Below are 21280 nucleotides of genomic sequence, written 5' to 3' on the forward strand. Positions count from 1 at the left end.
AAACAGACGTCCAGGCAGATTACATACCTTGCCCGGAGTTACATAACTAATGACCAAGTTTCAAACATGGGTTTCCTTATTCTAAGTTAAGTGTTCTTTCCACAGGAATCATAGAATAACTTTGAATAGAGGACAGCCCCTAAGTCAGCTCAGAAACATTTCCTATATCCATAGTCTAGACCAGTTTTTTTTAAATCACCAATTAATATTTTATAAAAAGTGCAGATTACTAGTACCTCTCCAAAGAGTAGGATTAGATGTGTGGGTGATAAATGAGAAGCTACATTTTTAACACATCTGAGATAAATTCTGATTGTCAGTCTCTTTGGAAACAATTATTGTAAATGAACTCTTTGGAAGTAGACATTTTCTCTCTGTCTACTCAGTAGCTGTTATGTTGCCTATTTACATGTTTAATAAATGTCTGTTGAGTAAAACTTTAACCCAAACCCAATCCTCAAAAAGGCCATGTACTTAGTAGCCTAAAGAGTACTGATATAGAATTAATGTTTGTGTGCACTACCCTCCAAATTCATACACTGAAGCCCCAGTGTGGCAGTACTGAGAGATAGGATCTTTAGGAGATAATTAAGGTTAAACAAGATCATAAGGGTGGGATCCTAAGCCAGTAAAATCAGTGTCCCTATAAGAAGAGACACGAAAGAATTCTCTTTCTCTCCACCATTTGAGCATTAAATGAGAAGGTGGCCATCTACAAGTCAGGAAGAGACTCTTCACCAGGAGCTGACCCCAACAGATCTAGTTCTGGGACTCTCAGCCTCCAGAGCTGTGAAAAAATAAATGTCTGTAGTTTAAGCCATTGGGTCTGTGGCATTTTGTTACAGTAACCTCAGCGGACTAGTACAAATGTTGATAATCTAGGCCAGAGGTTGGCAGACTGTGGCTGGTAGGCTGAACCTAACTGTCCGTTCACTTAAAGTATGATCCTGTGACCGCTTTCGTGCGACATCAGAGCTGAGTAAGTTTCAATGCTGAAAACGTTCGCTATTTGCCCCTTTATGGAAAAACATTTGCCCACCCCTGACCAGGTGAACGTGTTCTAAATCTGATGGAGCCTTACAATTCCGGGGGAGGTTCTTAAGAATACAGCTTTCCAGGGCCTACCCAAAGTAACACTAATGTTAAATGCCTGTGTAGATCTAATAGTTTCAACTAGGGCTTTCCTAAGTGTCCACAATTACACTCAGTGTCTTAGCTTGGGCCGCTGTAAGTACCATAGTCTGGGTGACGTAAACAACAGACATTTATTCCTCACAGTTCTGGTGGCTGGGAAGTCCAAGGTCAAGGTGTCAGCAGATCTTGAGTCTGGCAAGGGCCCTTTTCCTGACTTGTAGATGGCTGCCTTCTCGCTATGCCCTCAAAGGTGGTGTGAAGACTCTGGTTTCTTCTTCTTCTTAAGGGGACACAAATCCCTCTTGGGGGTCCACCCTCATGATCATATCTAAACCTAATTATCTGCAGATGTTACATTAAAAGTTAGGCTTCAACATATGAATTTGGTGGGGAGTGAGGAAGAGGAGGAGAGACACAACTTATAAAGTCAGCTCCAGCTGAAGGCTTTGTTTCTGCACCCATCCTTGGTTTTGCTGTGCCCCCAATGGTGGGCCCTCACTGACCCCCAAAAGAATGCAGATCAATGATTTCAAGAGAAACTGCATGAGACACAGGCTCCCTCCTGCACTAAGAATGCATTTCCTTCATGATGGTCTCATGAAGAAATTAAAGGGAAGTATACACATTTGCTAAACAGCTAGAACTTCCCAGGAACAAAATGTCATTGAGAAATTGAGTCGTAAAGGAAGATGGGAGGAACTAATTTACCAAGTTATTGCAGGGCTATTTTAAGCTCTTGCCCCATTGATCTGGCCTCACTGAAACGTTTGTGAGCACTGTAAGCCAAGCTCAGAGTACAGGAAGCTAGATTCAGAGTTTGGTCCCTAGATGTACCCGCTCTGTAGCTGTCAGCAATCTGAGTTCCTTTACTGCAGTTTCTTCATCCATAGAATGCGGATATTAAAAAGCACTTATTTCACCAGTTTCCTTATGAGATTTTAACAAGATAACCCACTTCAGGGTGCTTTGTAGAAGTCCAGGATCTCAGTAAATGTCAGTTTTTCTCACAAGAGCACAGCTATTAAAAAACAGAACACTGTGTAACTAAAACAAAACAATTTAGGACCCATGCCCAAAAATACTTGCTAGTTTGCTTGAAGGGCTCTATTTCGAATTATTCTTTAGCTAGCTTTTTGGGAACTGATCAGTTTATAGAGATAATCCAGCATCACAGGAAACTTGGGAAGTGAAGGAATTCACATTCCAAAAATAGAAAGGGTTTCACTAATGTTAACCTGAGTGGGTATTATACTATTTCACTTCACAGATTCAAACAAAATAACCAAATGTGCTTAAAAGCTCGTGTGCCCATGACCCAGCTCCAGCCCCCCAGCTCCAGCGCTGTGTGTTCTGTTCAAAGGTAGAAGTACGTGACCAACTGGACCTTGCCTGTAACACCTCAACTGTTGAATAATTGATGAGTATTGGCATAGATGAGGCTGGGAAAGAAAGGAGAGGAGAAACCAAAGTCCCTCAATGCTTCATTTTTGTTCCTGTTTAACAAAGGCAAAGACCAGCAGGACCCAAACTTAGATAGGACTCTAAGACTCTGCGTGGCCCTCTGCTCCAGATGCTACTGTGAAGCAAGCTTTGCTCCCAGAGGAGCAGTGTCCCCTACCCTGAAGAAAAGCAGAGTCCTTCCCATGACATAGCTGACCATTCCTAAATTAACTAATCCCAAATAACTTCAGATCAGAGACAGCCTTCAGCAGCAGCCCCAGATCACCCTCTCAGTCACGCGTCCACCGATCCTAGCCATAACTATGCAAGCAAAGCGGCTTGGAAAATTAAGGCTCTCTGTTCTGGCAGAAATCTGACTTATGGAGGGTCATTGTAGACTTATGGGTGATGAAGGAGAGTGAGGAGAAACCAAAACCACCCAATTGATAATCCACACTGATTCAGTTTATTCGATAAGTATTCCACTGGTCTCTTTGTGCCCATGTAGATTCATGCTTAATCTCCAAGTGGTCTGGGATGTATCATAAAGGACACAAAATACTTGTTTATTTGAGAAGAAACTCTTTCAAATTGTCCTACTTATTTTGTGTAATATACTTAGTGGAAAATGTGGGAAGATAGAGTGAACAGCGAATGTATATTCATCTGGCAGTCAGCCAAAATGATCCATAGTCACTGGCATCTGTATATAATCTCTTTGCCTGTAAATTCCTGGAGTACATGGGCCATGACTTCTATTTCCTCTTACCCGCCTCTGCACCCAGTACAACAGTCTGCATGGAATTAATACTCAGTGAATGTTGTCACTTGTCCAATATTTTGACCTATGTTTTTAAGGGCCACATCTATCCTCCCAAAAAAGGTCATATATACATTATTATAATTCATTAGATCACATGTACCATGTTTTTGGCCAGTCCTCCTCCCAATAACACACTTCCTTACAGATTTTATACTGTGCATATAATCCTTCCTCCCTCACCACATACAGAAGGACATAAAAAGCTCCAGCGCTCAAGCACCTGCCTGAGGTCATTTCTCTGTCCATCCAGAATCATCCTATTCCATGTCTCTGAAGGATTTCTTACAGTGATTAAATGTGCTTCCATTCATGTTCCAAAAGGAAGGATCAGCTATTTGGTTTGGTTTGGTTTTTTGTTAGATATCATATCAACTTCTGCTGCTTTACTTGATAATTACATTGTGGGGGGAAATTCTGTGGAGAAAACATTTGTGTCTACATGTGTACACACACACACACAACATATGTAAAATATATCAGCTGAACAACTGAAGTTTAAGAGGAAGAGAAACTCAGAAATATATGAAGATAGATACCATTTGCACAGTCAATACATTCAAAGACTATGTGTGTTACTGCCATTTTCAGTCAAAATATTATTTCTATCTTTTAGGATTTTTCTATTTCTTTCAGAACTTCACTCCTTTGTGGGGTCATAGAATTGTGTCAGAGTGATGGAATGAGGGCAACACACAATTTCTAGCTCTGGCCCTCCTCACATCTCTCTTGTGACCCCTCATGCTTCTCTTCTCCTACCTGCTGGCCACTGCACAGGAGCCGGGGGACAATGCTGAGGCCCTTCACAACCAGTTCTCAGTTAGGGGCAGTTTTCCCCCTGGAGACATTTGACAAGCTCTGGAGACATTTTGGTTGTCACAACTAGGCAGGGTGCTCCCGACAACTACTGAGTAGAGGCCAGGGATGCTGCTAGACATCTCACAATTCTGTGAACAGCCCCTCATAGCAAATGCTCATCTGGCCTAAAATATCAGTATTGCTGAGACTGGGTAGACCTGCCCTTAGACAATGGCTGATCTCCTGGTTGAAAAGAGCCTGGATCCCCGAGTGACTATGTGAATTAAACACTTCCCAACCCACATCTCCACTCTAGTGCCGCCTCTTCCTTTCCCATCCCCAAATCTATAGGATGGGGAGAAATAAACCATTGTGTTAAACTGCTAACATATTAGAATTGTTTATTACAGCAATCAGTCTGTCCTCTCTAGTATGCTGAAGAAGGCAAACAGTATAGGGGGAAACTTAGAGATGTTTCCAGACAATAGATTACAGGAAAATATGAAGGAAATGCTGTGTATTATGTTGTTTTAATTGTTCTTTGAGACTCTGTCATCACAGTAATGGAAGTCCTGCCTCTGTCCCCAAGGGATGGTGTCCTGCAGGCATGCCGACTGGGCAACTCTCAGGCAATGAAAACTCACAAGGCCATCAGGAATCTGGAGTGAACTAGTGAAGAAGACTTAGCCATTCCCATGCCTCACACCACACAGGTCACGCCATCTTCCTTTACCATTTTATAGATGGTTAGTAGGTGCTCCAATGATGCCCCCTAGTCCAGATGCTGACAAGGAACAACAAACACAGAAGCAGACATATTTTCAGGAGGCCTTCAGAATGGGTCTGCGGCTCCCAGGGACTCATCACCTGTGTCTATGATTTAATTTTCCTCACCACTGACACCAAGCCCCCCTAGTGATTTTCTATATCTCACACATTTGTCATATGCCCAGAATGTTTTGTGGTAAATCAAGGATAAAAACAAAGGTTAAAAAAAAACCCACAACAATGAAGAGGGAGGCTACTGGTTGAATAGTTGACCAGAAGGTTGTTAAAGTGTCAAGAGCCTAGAGTTAAGCATGGCTATTAGATCAAATAATTAAAATCATAAATTTCATATATGAATTCTACAGCTGTCAGTGCAGTCAAAAATGCTAAAATTTTCAGTCTGAGGACTTGAAAAGCTAAATCTTTTTAATCCTTACCTAACAGAAGGGCTAAGTGGTATTTCCTTAATATTATCTCTGCATGTTATGAGCCTTCAAAAAAGATACAAATGTGAACATACCCCCATTGATATCTTCCACTGACTCGTATTCTTCTTCTTAGTTTCAAACACCTCTAGCAATTTCCCCAGCGGAGCCACACTTCGGCTGCTTGTGTGTGCCTAGTGCCCTTTGCCGAGTGTGATGCCCAATACTCAGTTCACAGCCAGCTCCATAACGGCTTCCATTCTGGCCTTGTCATGGGACTCACAATGCCATCTTAGCTTCCTCCCTCTGTCTTCCTTAACACTTTCTCCAGCTAAAGGGAACTAGACAGACACAGAGGAGCCGACACTCACGGAATGGGACACATCCAAGCAGCAGAGGCTAACAATACCAAGCAGTCCGTGCTGTCCTGGAGAGGTGTCCTAATCAGAGTTTGAGCCAGCTGTGAGGCACAGCAGCAAGCCCCGTGAAAGGCTCCCATTATGCTCAGCAAGGAACATGAGAGGCACTGCTTGGGCCTGCAAAGCCTCTGTGGAGGACAGCTCAGCAGAGCAGAAAAGAATCAGGTGTGAACGTTGGAGAAGAATGCTCCACACAGAAGGAGCTGCAGGTGCTGGGATGCAGAAGTAAGGTGAGCGTGGTACTTACAGCACGTCTCCCAAGACTTAGTAAAAGCTGCTTTTACTTTAAGATGAATGATCCTGAGCCTTTCAGCCCTTTGACTGACTTTCTTCCTCATTGCCCATCCTCCAGACCAAAGGTCTCAGAATCTGTTTTATCTTAATTATTTATCAGTAAAAACCAATTGAATTAATCTGCCCAATATATAGATAATTATTCATTTTAAATGAATGCATGCACTTGTACTATTGTATTGTATTGTGTACATAAAAGATGTATACGCCAAATATAACTTTCAAAGAAGAGGACGTACAATTGACATTAAGAGCATACCCAGCATTTTTCTGGCCACATGTCAGTTCATTCTCCTTCTCACCAGACCGTAAGCTCTGCCATCACAAGGAGGGAGGTGATTGTGTTCCTCACTGTGTCCCAGAGTCTAGGGTGCTGCCTGGTCCCTTGCATGGCTTCCACAGATACTGAGTGAACAGATGAGTGAATCCACATCATCACCAGAGATGACAGTGACATTGAAAGCAAAAGGCATTACTAAAAAATATCTAATTTCTTCTTCTGACACAGATATCAATAGCAGTAAAATTTTAGTCATTGATATATAAGCTACAATCTGCCTTATTAGAAAAAATGAATAACCATAAGGGCCATCAATAAAACCAGTGGGAAACAGCAGGCCAGTATGAAAAAACAGAGCACCTGATTCCACTTTCTTGAGTTTCCAGCACAAAGAGAAGATCAAGTTTTACTTCCATGTGTTTTATTAATTGTTCTTCACCAAAAAATAATATGTTGCCTCAGAAAACAGATGGATGAGCAAAGGAGTAAAGGATCGCCTTCCTGTGTCTTGGGTTGAGTTGGTGTCTGCCCCCACTCCTCCAGCATACCCTCCCTCTGACTCTCCAGGGTCTTCCGGGTCACCCTCCCCTTCCCCAAGAGCACCCCTCAGCCCAGGGGCAGTGGGGGGAATCAAAGCATAGAAAGTACATTCTAGCTGACGTTTTGTTTCATCTTTGTGACTAATAGTTCCTGGAGGCCATCTGTTTTCTGGCTACGGGTGGATTTCTTGAGGTTAGGGCAAAGGCATATCAAGATAAAGAAGGCAAAGTGTATCTCTCAAACACTGATAAGTTCCGAGATGTCTGCTTTCCCTAGACTGTGCTAGTCCCCACATAACCCAGAGCTTATTGGGTTATATGTAAGTTCTGACGAGAGGGGGGAAAAACAGTCCCCAAATGGGTGCTTTCCACAAATTCTTAAGCATTTTGACAGGACAGAGGATTCTACCCATGAATCACAATGGAGTCAGATAAGCAAGGATGCCCTCTTCCATGCTGAGAACAGGGCTCTGAACTCAGGGAGCCAGAGTTCTGTCCCCTCTAAGCAGTACAGAAAGAGCTGTGAAACAGAAAAGGAGAAGAGGGAGATCTTGTGAGAGCACGTGGCAATTGTTTTATTCTTATTTTATCTTGGGCAGTATGTTTTGGTAAGGTGTGAAACACACACGGTTTGATCTGTGAGTTTGTTAAGTAAAGGCACACTGGATGAGGGCCACCAAATCACATCTGATTCCCAAGAGAAGAAAGGGCATCAGCAGCTGCACTGCAATCCTCAGGGTGACCAGCAACAACCCTTAGAAAGTGAGAGCGTTCAAAGCCTTGGCAGGCCATACAGCAAAATTAAACCCTATGAACTAATTATCCACCCTCACAGAGAGGGCAGGGCTTCGTGGGAAACGCATAATCCACAGCTTGCTGCGAGACACATGCAGCAAACAGGTTTCACAATCCCCAGGAAGCCAAGTGGCGGAGCCACGTGTGGGAAAGCTGCCCCGTGGGCCAGGACGCCAAGAGGAGAGCTGCAAGCTGCTCGCGGGGTGGCTTCCCAAGGATGGGCTGCAAGCAGCCAGGTGAAAAGCACACAGCAGGTTCCCAGCCCGCTGAACAGCCTGGGAACTTTTCTCACGCTGTTGATAGGATGGGAACCTGGCACGGCCCTCGTAGCCTAAATCCATTCCATGAGATGACATTTATTGGGGTTCTTGCCTGATTAATTACAATGCATAAAAGTAATACACGTTTCATACTGTTCTAAAAATGAGAAAATAGAAGCACAACAAAAATATTGATGGCTAGACCATTCTATTTCCTATAGAGCATTCGTATTTTTATTGAAAAGTAGGAACACAGGGTTGGGAACCCTGACTTTAAAGTTTTTGAAGTAACCAAATCATCCAGTCAGATTTTTTTTTTTTAATGAACATCAACCGAAGAATCTGAGGCCTCCAAAAAAGCAAGGAGCTGATTACTTGGAAACTGTGGTTTTCCTTTTTATTCCTATATGGTTTGCTTTTCCAGGAGGAAAATATATAAAATTATGTATTATTTTATTATAGATGTGTTTTATATATCTACTAGGACACATACTTATACATATGTATGTATATGTTATTTAAAGAGAAAGAAATTTTGGCTGCTTCCAGGAACACTTTTAAATATATTCCCTCCTCCCCAGGAAGGACTGAGAGGCAGGGCTGGGGAGGACAGTGCCACAGAAGGACAGATGATTCGGTGTCTCACGCCTACACACCTTCTCCCAAAGTTCTTCAGTCTTCTTTATCAGGTGACTGATGAAAAATGAAAGCATCAAACATTTCATTTAATCATTCTACAAATATTATTGAGCTCCTGCCATGTGGCAAGGGCTGTGCCAGGCTCTCGTATGATGGGGAGATCCTCTCTTCCCCTTGGCCACTCCCTGCATCGTCCATGCCAGCTAGGAATGAAAGTAGTCACATCCAAGTCCAAGCAAGTCCTCCAATTCCACACACATGCCCCCAAAACAGTTCCATTAAAAAAGAAATCTTTCTATGCCTTAAATATATATATGAAAAGTCAGTTATGGAAAAAAAGCAAGTTAGATTTGGATTCGAATCCAGGATATTCATCCTTGGATCTAGGCTGAGATAAGAAGAGGTTTGACATTTTGTGGCCCCTTTCATATGTAAATTCCATTGGGTTGGCCCACCAGTCAGTTTTATTAATGGAGCGTCAGTACCAAGGATTCAGAATAGTAGATATAGACAAAATATTTGATCTTTCCCACTTACCTCATAACCAGAATTAATTTAAAACAAAAGCCAGCAGCGTACTACCATTCAAACAAGTGGCCTGCACTAATAAACAATGGAAATATTCATATTGAAGTGCAGATGGTCCTAAGCCACATTTTAATATCACCCTAAGCCTTTTAGAGAAAAGCAAAATAGCCTCAATTTCTTTTTTTAAAAAACTAATCAACTTCCATCATTTCTGCCAAAGCATGCATTACAACAAAATCACACCAAATCTTAAATTAAATACTCAAATTATCTTTTGCCAAAGAGCTATGATCTGGTTTCCAAATCTCGCATTAAAAATCTACGCAGTTAACATTTTAATTTAAAATATATTTTTAAACATAAAAAATTTTAACTGTAACATGAAACCAAATTTCCATCCTCCGTCTTATGACATACGCTGATAGCAAGTCCAAAAACTTATCTTTGAAGTATGCAGTTGTCTCTCAAATATGGGTCATTACAATGCTCTACAGGCTCGCTTGTTTGTTTCACAACATATTGGATGTCTGATGCAAATTGGTCCTGTCCAGCTTTGAAGCTTCCCAACCTTTCTGATGATTAAGTCATACTGGAAATACAAAACTAGATGATTACTAAAAACGGGTATTTGACATAGTTGCTACAGCTCCTTACAGCTCCTGCCTGCGTGGGCGTCTCAGCTAACACAGCCTGACAGTGGCCTGCCCGCAGGGGCCAATCACTACAGTACGGAATCCACACAGCTGGCCCTGGCCTCGGTGTGTACCGCGTGCTCAACATTTTCCCACATAACGTGGGAATCCCATAGGAACAAGGCCCCAGCCCGAGATGTCTTTTCATGAATCATTCTCGCATCTCAGCTCTGCCACACCCCAAGATACCTTGCTGTTAGCGACTGTTATTACAACAGAGAGCACAGGCATGGGCTCCCCTGGCTGGCTGGGTCCAACCCAGACTGATCAGGATAGACTACCCTTTAGGCCTGAGTCCCGTTTGAACTGTGGGACTTCGAAGGAGGCACAACTTGGCAAGGAGACACTTTGGAATGCTGCCATCTTTTGGAAAGAAGATCTATCATTTGATGATAAAAGGCAAGGGTGCTGTGTTACAGGATCCCGAGCAGGGTGTGGGAGTAGCGTTCAAGGTGCGCCCTCTGAGGCACGGTGACACAGGGCCTTTGCTCTTCCTGCCCCTTCTCTGGCAGGGGCCAGTCCTGTCCAGACAGGTCCCGGGAGCACTACTGTTCACACAAAGCTCCCGGGGTGCTTTCCCTGATGATCAATTTACTTTGGTTTTCTCTGAGATTACAGGAAGGAAATAAACTGCATTGCCCAATTAACTTTTCCCATCAAAACCATAGTGTTTCTGCTTTCTAGAAATAATGAACTTCTGATTTAATGTATCACCAGAATGATGTTTTCACCCAGTATGACAATTAATTATATTGTTTTATTTTGACCTTTGCTGTCAAATGTATTGATCTTCAGAATTAAGACCAAATGGGGGGTGGGGGATACCATTTTAGAATGTAAAGGTAGACACAAAGCATGCCCAAGCCCAACCAGGATCCTTGACCCCTGTAATCTGATAGTGTGGGTCACCCGGTACAAGTCCCAGTGCTTCACACCACAACGCTGACAGTCTTGTGTCAGGTATTCATGGGCAGCATCAAGGCCAGCTCCAAGCATGACCCTGAGTGTCTGCTGCTGAATAAACTGATGTGTAACAAGGGTCAGATCTCCGATAGGCACCAAGATGACACTACAGGGAATTGGGAAGCAGTAGTGACAAGGTACACTGTGTAAGGAAAAAACCTATTTTCTTTTGTGTCTCTGTCTGTGACTCCCTCTGTCACACCAATCAACTTGCGAGGAATCTATTCAGACACAGAATCAATTAATAGCAGTTAAATTTTTTTAAATGATTTGCTTCTGCAAAATTTTCATCTTGGGACTTTCATTAAATTCTCCTTTAAGCCATCTTCTTGCAATATCTCTTCTCCTCAAAATATAAATCAGATGAAATCTTTTTATGAGATATGATGAGATAATGGAGAGCCACCAATCTGAGAAGGGAGTTCCAATCTTTAGCAACCGCCCAGCCTTGGTCCCATCACCCAGCATCTCTGGACCTTAGCTTCCCATAGATATCAAGTAGGGTGTTGGATGAAGGAGTGAGCCTTCCAGGTTTCTCACCAGGGGGCTCTGTGCCACTTGTGACACCTTGCTTGGGACGCTTGTTAAAAAGACAAATTCCAGAATATGTTAGCAGACTTAGAGAATCAGAATCTTGGGGCAGAGTGCTGGGATCTATATTTTAAACAAGATTTCCTTCCGGGTTTTGTGCACACTAACACCTGAAGACCACTGCTCCACCACTTAGCATTGAGGATTCATTTGAAATACTTACCGCATGCCTGGTGTTTATTCTGTTGTTCAGAATAACTCCAGGTTTATTCCCTTCCCTACATTCCCAAACTACTGTTAGCATGTGCAAGTCATAAGTCAAAAGCACATCCTTTTGCTTAAAAGAAGAATTAGCAGTCCATCTTGATTGTAAATAATTCTACGAGGTGTTAATAGATGAGTGAATATCCAAATTTCTCCCTGTTGTAATGAGTAATATTGAAAAATAAATACTTTTCATGAAAAATATGGGCAGTGGTCCAAAAGTCAATGTCAGAAAAAAGTACTTTGTGTTTCTCTTTAAGACAATCTTTTTGGAACTTATTTGCTATGAATAGTTATAATGCTCTCCATCAATTTTCTCCTCCTGAGACAGCCAGTCACTCTTAATGAAGTTCAGGACTTCTCTAATATCTTCTACAGTTGTAGGAGAAACTGCGTTATGTGGGGAATTGAATGCCAGAGTATGCCCCAGAAGACCCGGAGCACTGTACCAGCATGCGAAGCTGCCTCCAGAGTCTCTGGTCCTGTGCCTCAGTTTCCCTATGTGGAAGAACTTGACAGACTGCAATTTTGATTGCCCAGATAAAGGAGCCAAGTATCATAGCTTCCATGGGTAGATGGATTTACAGTTAGATGGAAGCCTTAAAATTCCTTCAAAAGTAGCAGCCTTTTCCTGGAAGGCTAAGGAGGAAACTCCTCATTAGGTTTGTTTGGGTCAGCCTTGGGCAGGGAGGCATGGAGACAACGCCCCCTGCAGGAGGTTCTGCAGAGGAATGCATTTGTCTCCACTGCTTACACTCAGGCGGCAGGTGAGTGGTGTGGGCCTCACAGGACCTCTCCCTTGTTGCTATTTAATCCAACTCAGTAAATGTTTTGCAGAACCCATCTGAAGACCTTGCCATCTGTGGTAGACAGACTCCAGGGGACCCCATGACCCCCACCTCCTAGTCTTCACTCTTTGTCCACTCCCCTCTCCCTATGTGTGAGCAGGACACGTGACTTCCTTCAAACCAACAGAATACAACAAAGGTGATGGTACGTCACTTCTGTACTTATAGTATGTTGTAGAAGATTCCATCTTGCTAGCTGACTTGCTCTAGAGACTGTCCTTGAAGGCTTGATGATGAAGGCAGATGTGTTGAGTAAGTCCATGTGGCAAGAGGCTGAGGGTCACCTCTGGCTGACACCCACCAGAAAACTGAAGCTCTCTCAGACCTACAATTGCAACAGACTGAATGCTACCAACAACTATGCCTGTGGGTAAGCATATCCTTCTCCAGCCAAGCCCCAGATTAGATCCTATCCCTGGCCAACAGCTTTGTTGTAGCCCCTGGGCAGAGGACCTAGCCAAAATGTACCTGGACTCCTGAGCCACAGACTGCAAGGTAACAAGTGTCTGTTGTTCTAAGTCACTAAGTTTGAGGTTATTTGCAGACAAAACTAGTACACCTCCTGTCTTTAAAGTTCATTTCTTGCTCTTCTTTTTAATTTAAGAAGTTAGATTAACTACCCAATATATAGAAAACACCTTGGGCCAAAAATGTTGACACAAACAAAAATGTATGACTTTGTTGGGTTGAGATCTACCCACGAGACTGAATGCAGAGGGAACATCTGAGATCTCACAAGTCTGTGGATGAGGGGAGCTGGAGCTTGGAAGAAGGTAGGCACCCACCCAGCCAACAGGGCTGTAAAAAGCAGTATGAAGAAGGGGACGAGGTTGGGGAGAATTTGGAGGTATAATTGAAACTGATTTTTTAAAGGAGGCTGGAGCTGATGGAATATACAACATAAACAGTTCTATTTTTCCAATCTCTGAGTTCAAGAACACTCTATTGCAGGAGTTGGCAAACTACCATCCACTCACCAAATCTGGCCAAATGCCTGTGTTCATAAGTAAAGTTTTATTGGAACCCAGCCATGCCCATTTCATTTACATATTGTCTATGGCTGCTTTCTCACTACAACTGCACAGCTCAGGAGTTCCAACAGAGAACATACGGACCAAAAATCCTAAATCATTTAATATCTGCCCCTTTACAGAAAAAGTTTGCTGATCCCTGGAATCTCTCTTTCCTATCTCTTCCCAAAAGGTATTTGTGACTTCCTGACTTCCGGTTTACAAATCCCAGCCCCACTGAAAACTTCAATCTTAAAGCCAGTTTAAATCTCCTTTCCTGCCCAGTATACATGGAGGGTCAAGTAGGCCCCTGAGTTCTCCGAGTGGAGGGAAGATAGTAGTGCTGCTCTGAGAGGATCCTTCCTGTCTCTTCAAAAACTATCTCCTCCAGGTTGTGATGAGAAGGTTGAAGAAACAGGACAAGATTCTTGTTTGTTTGGCTGTACCCATATGTTTCCAGACTAAAGCTAACCATTTTCTATGTCCTCTATCCATCTGCCAAGTGCCTTTGGGGGATGATGGGGTGGCCCTTTGGGCAACTCCGTGGGGCATCTCCTTGCACTATGCCTTGAATGGACGTTCCAGCTGCAGCTTGACTTTCTCCTCCCCTCAAGCTCTCCCCACCAGAATTTCATGAGGCTGGCATCTTCCCATCCAAAGGGCATCCCTTCTGGACTCCAGTGTGCATTTGGGACATTAAACAAATGGCTTCTGCACCAACCTCTTCGCCCCACCACCATTTTTCTCCAACTCAGATACACAAAGGAGAATATCAGTAAAGCTTTTGCTTAAACAAACATTGAATTAGGAAATAAAATGGCAGTGTGAGCTTTTTGTAAAATCCGTAATCCCCCATTTTTCTAGGAAGATGAGGAGGAGGAAAAGGTGTTCTTGGAAAGGAAGGAAGTAAACTCTTGTCACAAATGTCCCGCTTTCCCTAGGACCTATGATCCCAATAATAATGATTTTCTCATCTCTCTCCACCCCAATCACTCATCCCAGTCATTTTACATTAACTGGGAGGAAAAGGTGGAGCAGACACGGTGGTAGGAGAGGTGGTCCACCCCTGGTAGTAACACTGACACAGGTATCTGGCCTATTTAGGTTTGCTCTGTCTCAACTGCAGGGCTAATCAGTGGGCCTTAGTGCCAATTCAACAATCTGCCAATGGAAAGTGGGAGAAGAGCATTTGATAGACTTCAGAAAGTATTTAGATAACTCTCAAAGATGTTACAGATAGAAAGACTTGAAGCTTAAATGAAAGAGGAGCATATCATACAGGAACTCAGTCTCATTAATTTAGATAACTTTTGGGGGCTCTTAACACTGGTACTATTGACATTTTAGATCAGAGAATTCTTTTTTGTGGACATTGAAGGATCACTCCAACTCAAGCTGGGACAACCAAAGTTTCTCCAGAGATTGCCAAACATCTCTGCGGTGAGCAATAGGGCACGGTTAAGAATGTGACTGGTCAACCAGACAACACTAACTGGGCATCTGTTAAGAAGGAGAATCATTCATTGGTTTGTTTATTTACTTTGTATATAAAGGATAAAGGATATATTCATGTAGTCAAATTAATTCTTATGAAAATAAAAGACTATTATGAAAGCAATCTGCATATTATTACCCTAATAGAATGGCTAGATGTATGCATACAATAAATGATGTCACACTATTTCCATGGATTCATAGATCACTTCTTCTAGGAGAAACTAAAAGCACACCTCAATTTATTGTGCTTTGCTTTATTGCACTTTACAGATATTATACTTTTTACAAATTGAAAGTTTGTGGCAATCCTGCCTCCAGCAAGTTTATCACTGCAATAGCATTTGCTCATTTTATGTCTCTGTGTCACATTTTGGTAATTCTCACAAAATTTTAAACTTTTTCATTATTATTATATATTATTATTAATGATAATATATATTATTTATGATTCATGATCTTTGAGGTTGCTATTATAATTTTGGATGGGGGGTTCCACAAACTGCTCCTATATTAGATGGTGAACTTAATCAATAAGTTATGAATGTGCTGACTACTCCATCAAGCAGCCATTCCCCCACTTCTCTCCATCTCTTGGGCTGTCTCTATTTCCCTAGACACAACAATATTGAAATTGGGCCAATTAATAACCCTACAATGCTTCTAAGTGTTCAAGAGAAAGGAAGAGTCACACATCTGTCACTTTAAATCAAAGGCTAAAAATGATTAAACTTAGTAAGGAAGGCATGTCAAAAGCCAACATAGGCTAAAACTAGGTCTCTTAGGCCAAACAGCTAAGATGTGAATGCAAAGGAGAAATTCTTGAAGGAAAGTAAAAGTACTACTCCAGTGAACACATGAATGATAAGAAAGCAAAAAGCCTTATTGCTGATATGGAGAAAGTTTTACTGGTCTGGATAGAAGATCAAACCAGCTACAACATTCCCTTAGGCCAAAATCTAATCCAAAGCAAGGCTCCAACTCTCTTCAATTCTAGGAAGACTGAGAGAGATGAGAAAGCTGCAAAAGTTTGAAGCTAGCAGAGGTTTGTTCATGAGGTTTAAGAAAAGACATCTCCATAATATAAAAGTACAAAGTGAAGCAATAGTGCTGATGTAGAAACTGCAGCAAGTTATCCAGATGACCTAGCTCAGTTAATTAGTAAAGGTCTTTACACTAAACAGATTTCCAATTTAGAAAAAAACATACATACTAGAAGATTGCATCTAGAACTTTCATAGCTAGCAAGAAGTCAATGCCTAGCTTCAAAGCCTCAAGTAGGCTGACTCTCTTGTGACAGGTGAGCAGCTGGTGATTTTAAGTTGAAGCTAATGCTCATTTACCATTCTGAAGACTCTAAGTTCTTCAGAATTATGCTAAATCTACTCTGCCTATGCTCCAGATATGGAACAACAAAGCCTGGATCACAATACATCTGTTTACAACATGGTTTACTAAATATTTTGAGCCTATTTTTGAGAGATACTGCTCAGAATAAAAAGATTCCTTTCAAAATATCACTGCTCATTGACAGTGTACCTGGTCACCCAAGAGCTTTGATGGAAATGTACAATGATATTGATATTGTTTTCATACCAGCTAACACAACATCCATTTTGCAGCTCATGGATAAAGGAGTAATTTAAACTTTCAAGTCTTATTATTTAAGAAGCACATTTCATAAGGCTACAACTTTCAAGTAATGATTCCTCTGATGGATCTGGGCAAAGTAAATTGGAAACCTTCTGGAAAGGATCCACCTTTCCAGATGCCCTTAGGAACATTTGTGATTCATGGGAAGAAAAGAGTCAAAATATCACACCATGACCAGGAGTTTGGAAAAAGTTGGTTCCAATCCTCATGGATGACTTTGAGGGGGTTCAATACTTCAGTGGAGTATACTCATAGAAATAGTACGAGAACTAGAATTAGATGTGGAGCCTGAAGATGTGACTGAATTGTTGCAATCTCATGATAAAACTTGAACAGATTAAGGGTTGCTTTTAAGGGAGGAGCAAAGAAAGTAGTTTCTTGAGATACAGTCTACTTCTGGTGAAGATGCTGTGAAGATTTTTGAGATGACAACAAGTGATTTGGAATACTATATAAACTTAGCTGATAAAGCAGTAATGGGGTTTGAGAGGTTTGATTTCGACTTTGGAAGAAGTTTTATAAGTAAAATGCTACCAATTAAGATTAAAATTAAATTAAAATTAAGCATTTTTAGACAAAATTCTATTGCACACTTAATAGACTACACTAAGTTGTGTAAACACAACTTTTATATGCACTGAGAAACCAAAAAAATCATTTGACTTATAATGGTGGTCTGGAACCAAACTCACACTATCTCTGAAATTTGCCTATAATTTCTATGATTGGATTTTTTTTAAATTTTTATTTATTTCTAGGAGAGAGAGAGAGAGATAGTGCGAGCAGGGGAGGGCCAGAGAGAGGGACTCACAGACTGAAACAGGCTTCAGGCTCCGAGCCGGCAGCCAGCACAGAGCCCGACGCGGGGCTCGAACCCACGAACCGCGAGACCACGACCTAAGCGAAAGTCAGACGCCCAACCGACCAAGCCACCCAGGCGCCCCTCTATGATTGGATTTTTAACCAAAATATTATCAAACAGGTCAGTAAAGGATAATCTTACTGTGTGCTAGCCCTGTACTAGCCAATTTTATGTGTTATCCTACTTATTACTGAGATACAAGCATTGGTTTCTTTTCAGGATAAGTGAAACAAGGCTCAGAGATACTAAATTATGTTACCCCAAGGTTACACAGCTAGTCATTAGAAGTAGAAATTAAATAGGTCTGAGGGTGCAATTCATGGAAGTCAGGGTCAAGGTCCTATCTTTCTTATGGCCACAAACTGTTTCCAGGATGGTGCCTATATGGCCTCTAACCCAAGGCCACTCAGAATGGGTACTCCACCTCACCATTGACTCTGTCCTGTTTGTTTGTTTTTAATTATTCCAGAAAGCTATGGAATTGTTTCTAATTGCTATTCACTATGGAACTTAAGAACAACATAGCTACCTATAAATTGGGGGAGAGGGGATAACACCAGATGACTTCTGTGGACTCATTGAGCTATAACACTCAACAAGTGATTCTATTCAAAAATATAAAATTTTATTGGACTTGACCATTATTGCTGATGTCTTTTTTAAATATTATTACCTAGTCTCTTCCATGCAGATTGATATTTCTTCCCCTACCACATCCTAATTTAGTCAACTAGTTCATGACTGATTGGCAGCTTCATAGTATGACCTTTCAATGTATATGTTCTCATATCTGGAATTAACTGTCAGCTACCTCTGCTTAAAACAATGCAATGACTAATGCTGAGTAAGCATAGCTCTCTAAAAAGAAAGTGATCATCCTACAATTTTTTAATACATCTCATTTGTTATAAGAATTGAGTGAAAAGATATGGAAAGAGGAGAGAACAGTCTTCAAATTTGTTTTCTTCAATAAACAAAGAACACTTCAAATAAAATTTAAATGAAAGCCCAATGTATTAAACAGACAAACAGAATTACTGTAGCTTAAACTTTTTAGATAAAAGCCTGGGGTATTACATGGCCAACCTTTGGCCTCCATTCCAAATGAATGTCATTTGGAAACTTGAACAAATTCCATTTCAATACTACTGTCCTGGTAGAAGCAATTCTGGAAAGGCAAATAAGGACCTCCAAAGATTCACTCTTCCATAAAAGCAACAATAACACTAGGAACAAAATCAAAATCCGTTTTTTCAGAACTCTGGAAATGATCAAACAATTACAACAGTCCAAGGAGTGTTTATTAAAGAAAACTAGCAGAATTTCAGCACGAACAGTGAGTTTTGTAGCAGTTTCAATTTATCCTACACTCCTTTCAATTAGTTTTCTATTGCTGCTATAAAAAAATTACCACAAATTTAGTAGCTTAAAAGTACACAAAGTTTTCATCTTACATTTCTGTAGATCAGAAGTTTGACATGGGTTTCACTGGGCTAAAATCAAGATGATGACAAAACTGCATTTTTTCATGGAGGATCTAGGAAGAAATTTGTTTCCTTACCTTCTAAAGTTTCTTCAGGATGTTCTCATTCCCTGGCTCATGGCCTCTTCCAACCTCAAAGCCAACAATGGAGGGTTGAGTCCTTCTTACATCATATCACACAAACCTTCTATTTTACCTCCCTCATCCACTGGGAGTGGTGGATTTACACTGGGCCCACACAGACAACTCAGGACAATCTTTCTTAAAGTCAGCTAATTGTCAAACTAAAATCCACCTGCAAACTTAATTTCCCTTTGCCATGTAACATAACATACTCACATGTTCTGGAGATTAAGTGAGCATTTGAAGGAGGGTCTCATTATTCTACCATTCACAACCTCTTTCCAAGCTCTGCAGTAAGATTGAAACTTGCCAACTTTGTATCTATACTTGCTGTGAAAACCAGAGCCTCGTAGCCACAGAAGGAAGCATTAATAGGTTTGGAGTGCTCCAAAAAGTTCCTTCATCAGTTCAATGTCACTATTTGACATGTTGGGCAATTCTCTAAGATTAAAAAAAAAAAAAAAAACTCTATTCTCGGGCTTGTTTTTATTTTATCTGATTTAGTGCTTACTCCAAGCAAACAGTCTTATGCCCAGGCTATTTGTTGAAAATAATCAATGGTATTGTTTAACATTGCACTTCCTGACTGAGTGGTACCAGTTGGGCAAACAATATACTGACTATAAACCTTAAAAACAAGATCTGAGGAATGAGATGTCTATTAGCAGCTTTAAAATGCTCTGGTATGTTGCTGGGAAATTATAAGGTTGTGTGATCTGCAGGACCTTAATCTCTAAACCCTGGAAAATCTAAAGGCCTTGTGCATGTAGGAAATGAAGCCTAAAACAGAGTTATAAACTGCCAGAGTATTAAAAACGTGCCCCAACATCTACACAGAGATCCTCAACAAATAATGAAAGACTTACTGACTTAAGGCATTTAAGAAAACCTCTGTCCAATCATTAGCTGACCACTAAGATAAGTGAGCATATTTGAATGGTCATACCTGAGAAAGAATACAGAATTTATAGATTTCAGGAAAGTCACTAAAAAACAGGAACAACAAAGAATCCTGGGGAAAACACAAGAAATACTGTTTTAGCTGAAATGAAAAAACATGAGACCATAATTCAAATGCATATGAAGAAGTAAAGAGCACACAAAAAGGTAACTACATAGGTAAGCATTAAAGACAATGTAAATATATTTTTGTTTGTAACTCTTTCCTTCTCCCACTAGTTTAAAATATAATTGTAAGCAATAATAATTAAACTGTGTTGATAATGTATAAAATGTAATTTGACAGTAAGAGCACAGAAGAGAGTGGAATAAATAGAGCTATATTACAATGTTTTTGTATTCTATTTAAATTAAGCTGGTATATTTCTTTTAAGTTATGATGTTAATTTAATTTAGAGAAATCTCAGAGAAAATAGATGGTAAAAAAAATGAAGAAATTAAGATGGCATAATAGAAAATGTCTATTTAACACAAAAAAAGTCACTAATAGAGGAATAGAAGAACAAAAACCACATAAGACATAGAGAAAATAAATAGCAAAATGGAAGATGTATAGTCTACCTTATCATTAATTACATTAAGTGCAAATAGATTAATTACTGCAATCACGAGAGACTTTGATAGAATGGATTTTTAAAAACATGGTCCAATTATATGCTACTTACAAGAGATCCACTTTATATTCAAATAGATTTAAAGTAAAAGGATGGAAAAAGATATAATATGCAAATAATAACCAAGAAAGAGTTGGAAAGGCCAAACAAACATCAGACAAGATAGACTTCAAGACAAAAATATTTGCTGGAATAAAAGAACATTTATAGTGATAATGATCAATCCAGCAACAATATATAGCAATTATAAACACATATGCACCCAACAACAAAGCCTCAAAATAAAGTCAGCAACAACTGACAAAATTAAAAGGAGAAATCAACAATTTAACAATTTAAACAACAATTTAAGTTGGATATTTTAATACTTCACTTTCAATAATGGAAGAACAACTAGGCAGAATATCAACAAGAAAATGAGAGACTTGAGCACTGTAAGCCAACTAGACCTAACAAACTCCAACCAGTAACAGCAGGATATACATTTTTCTGAGATTCTTATGAGAATTACTCCAGTATATACTATGTATTAAGTCATAAAAAAACATTCAGTAAGCTTAATGATGTTAAAATCATCCAAAATATATAATCTAACAAAATAAAATCAAATTAGAAATCAGTAACAGAAATTTGGGGAACTCACA

This window comes from Hyaena hyaena, unplaced genomic scaffold (assembly GCF_003009895.1).
Source record: "Hyaena hyaena isolate Hyena2069 unplaced genomic scaffold, ASM300989v1 scaffold_811, whole genome shotgun sequence".
Taxonomy (NCBI): Eukaryota; Metazoa; Chordata; class Mammalia; order Carnivora; family Hyaenidae; genus Hyaena; species Hyaena hyaena.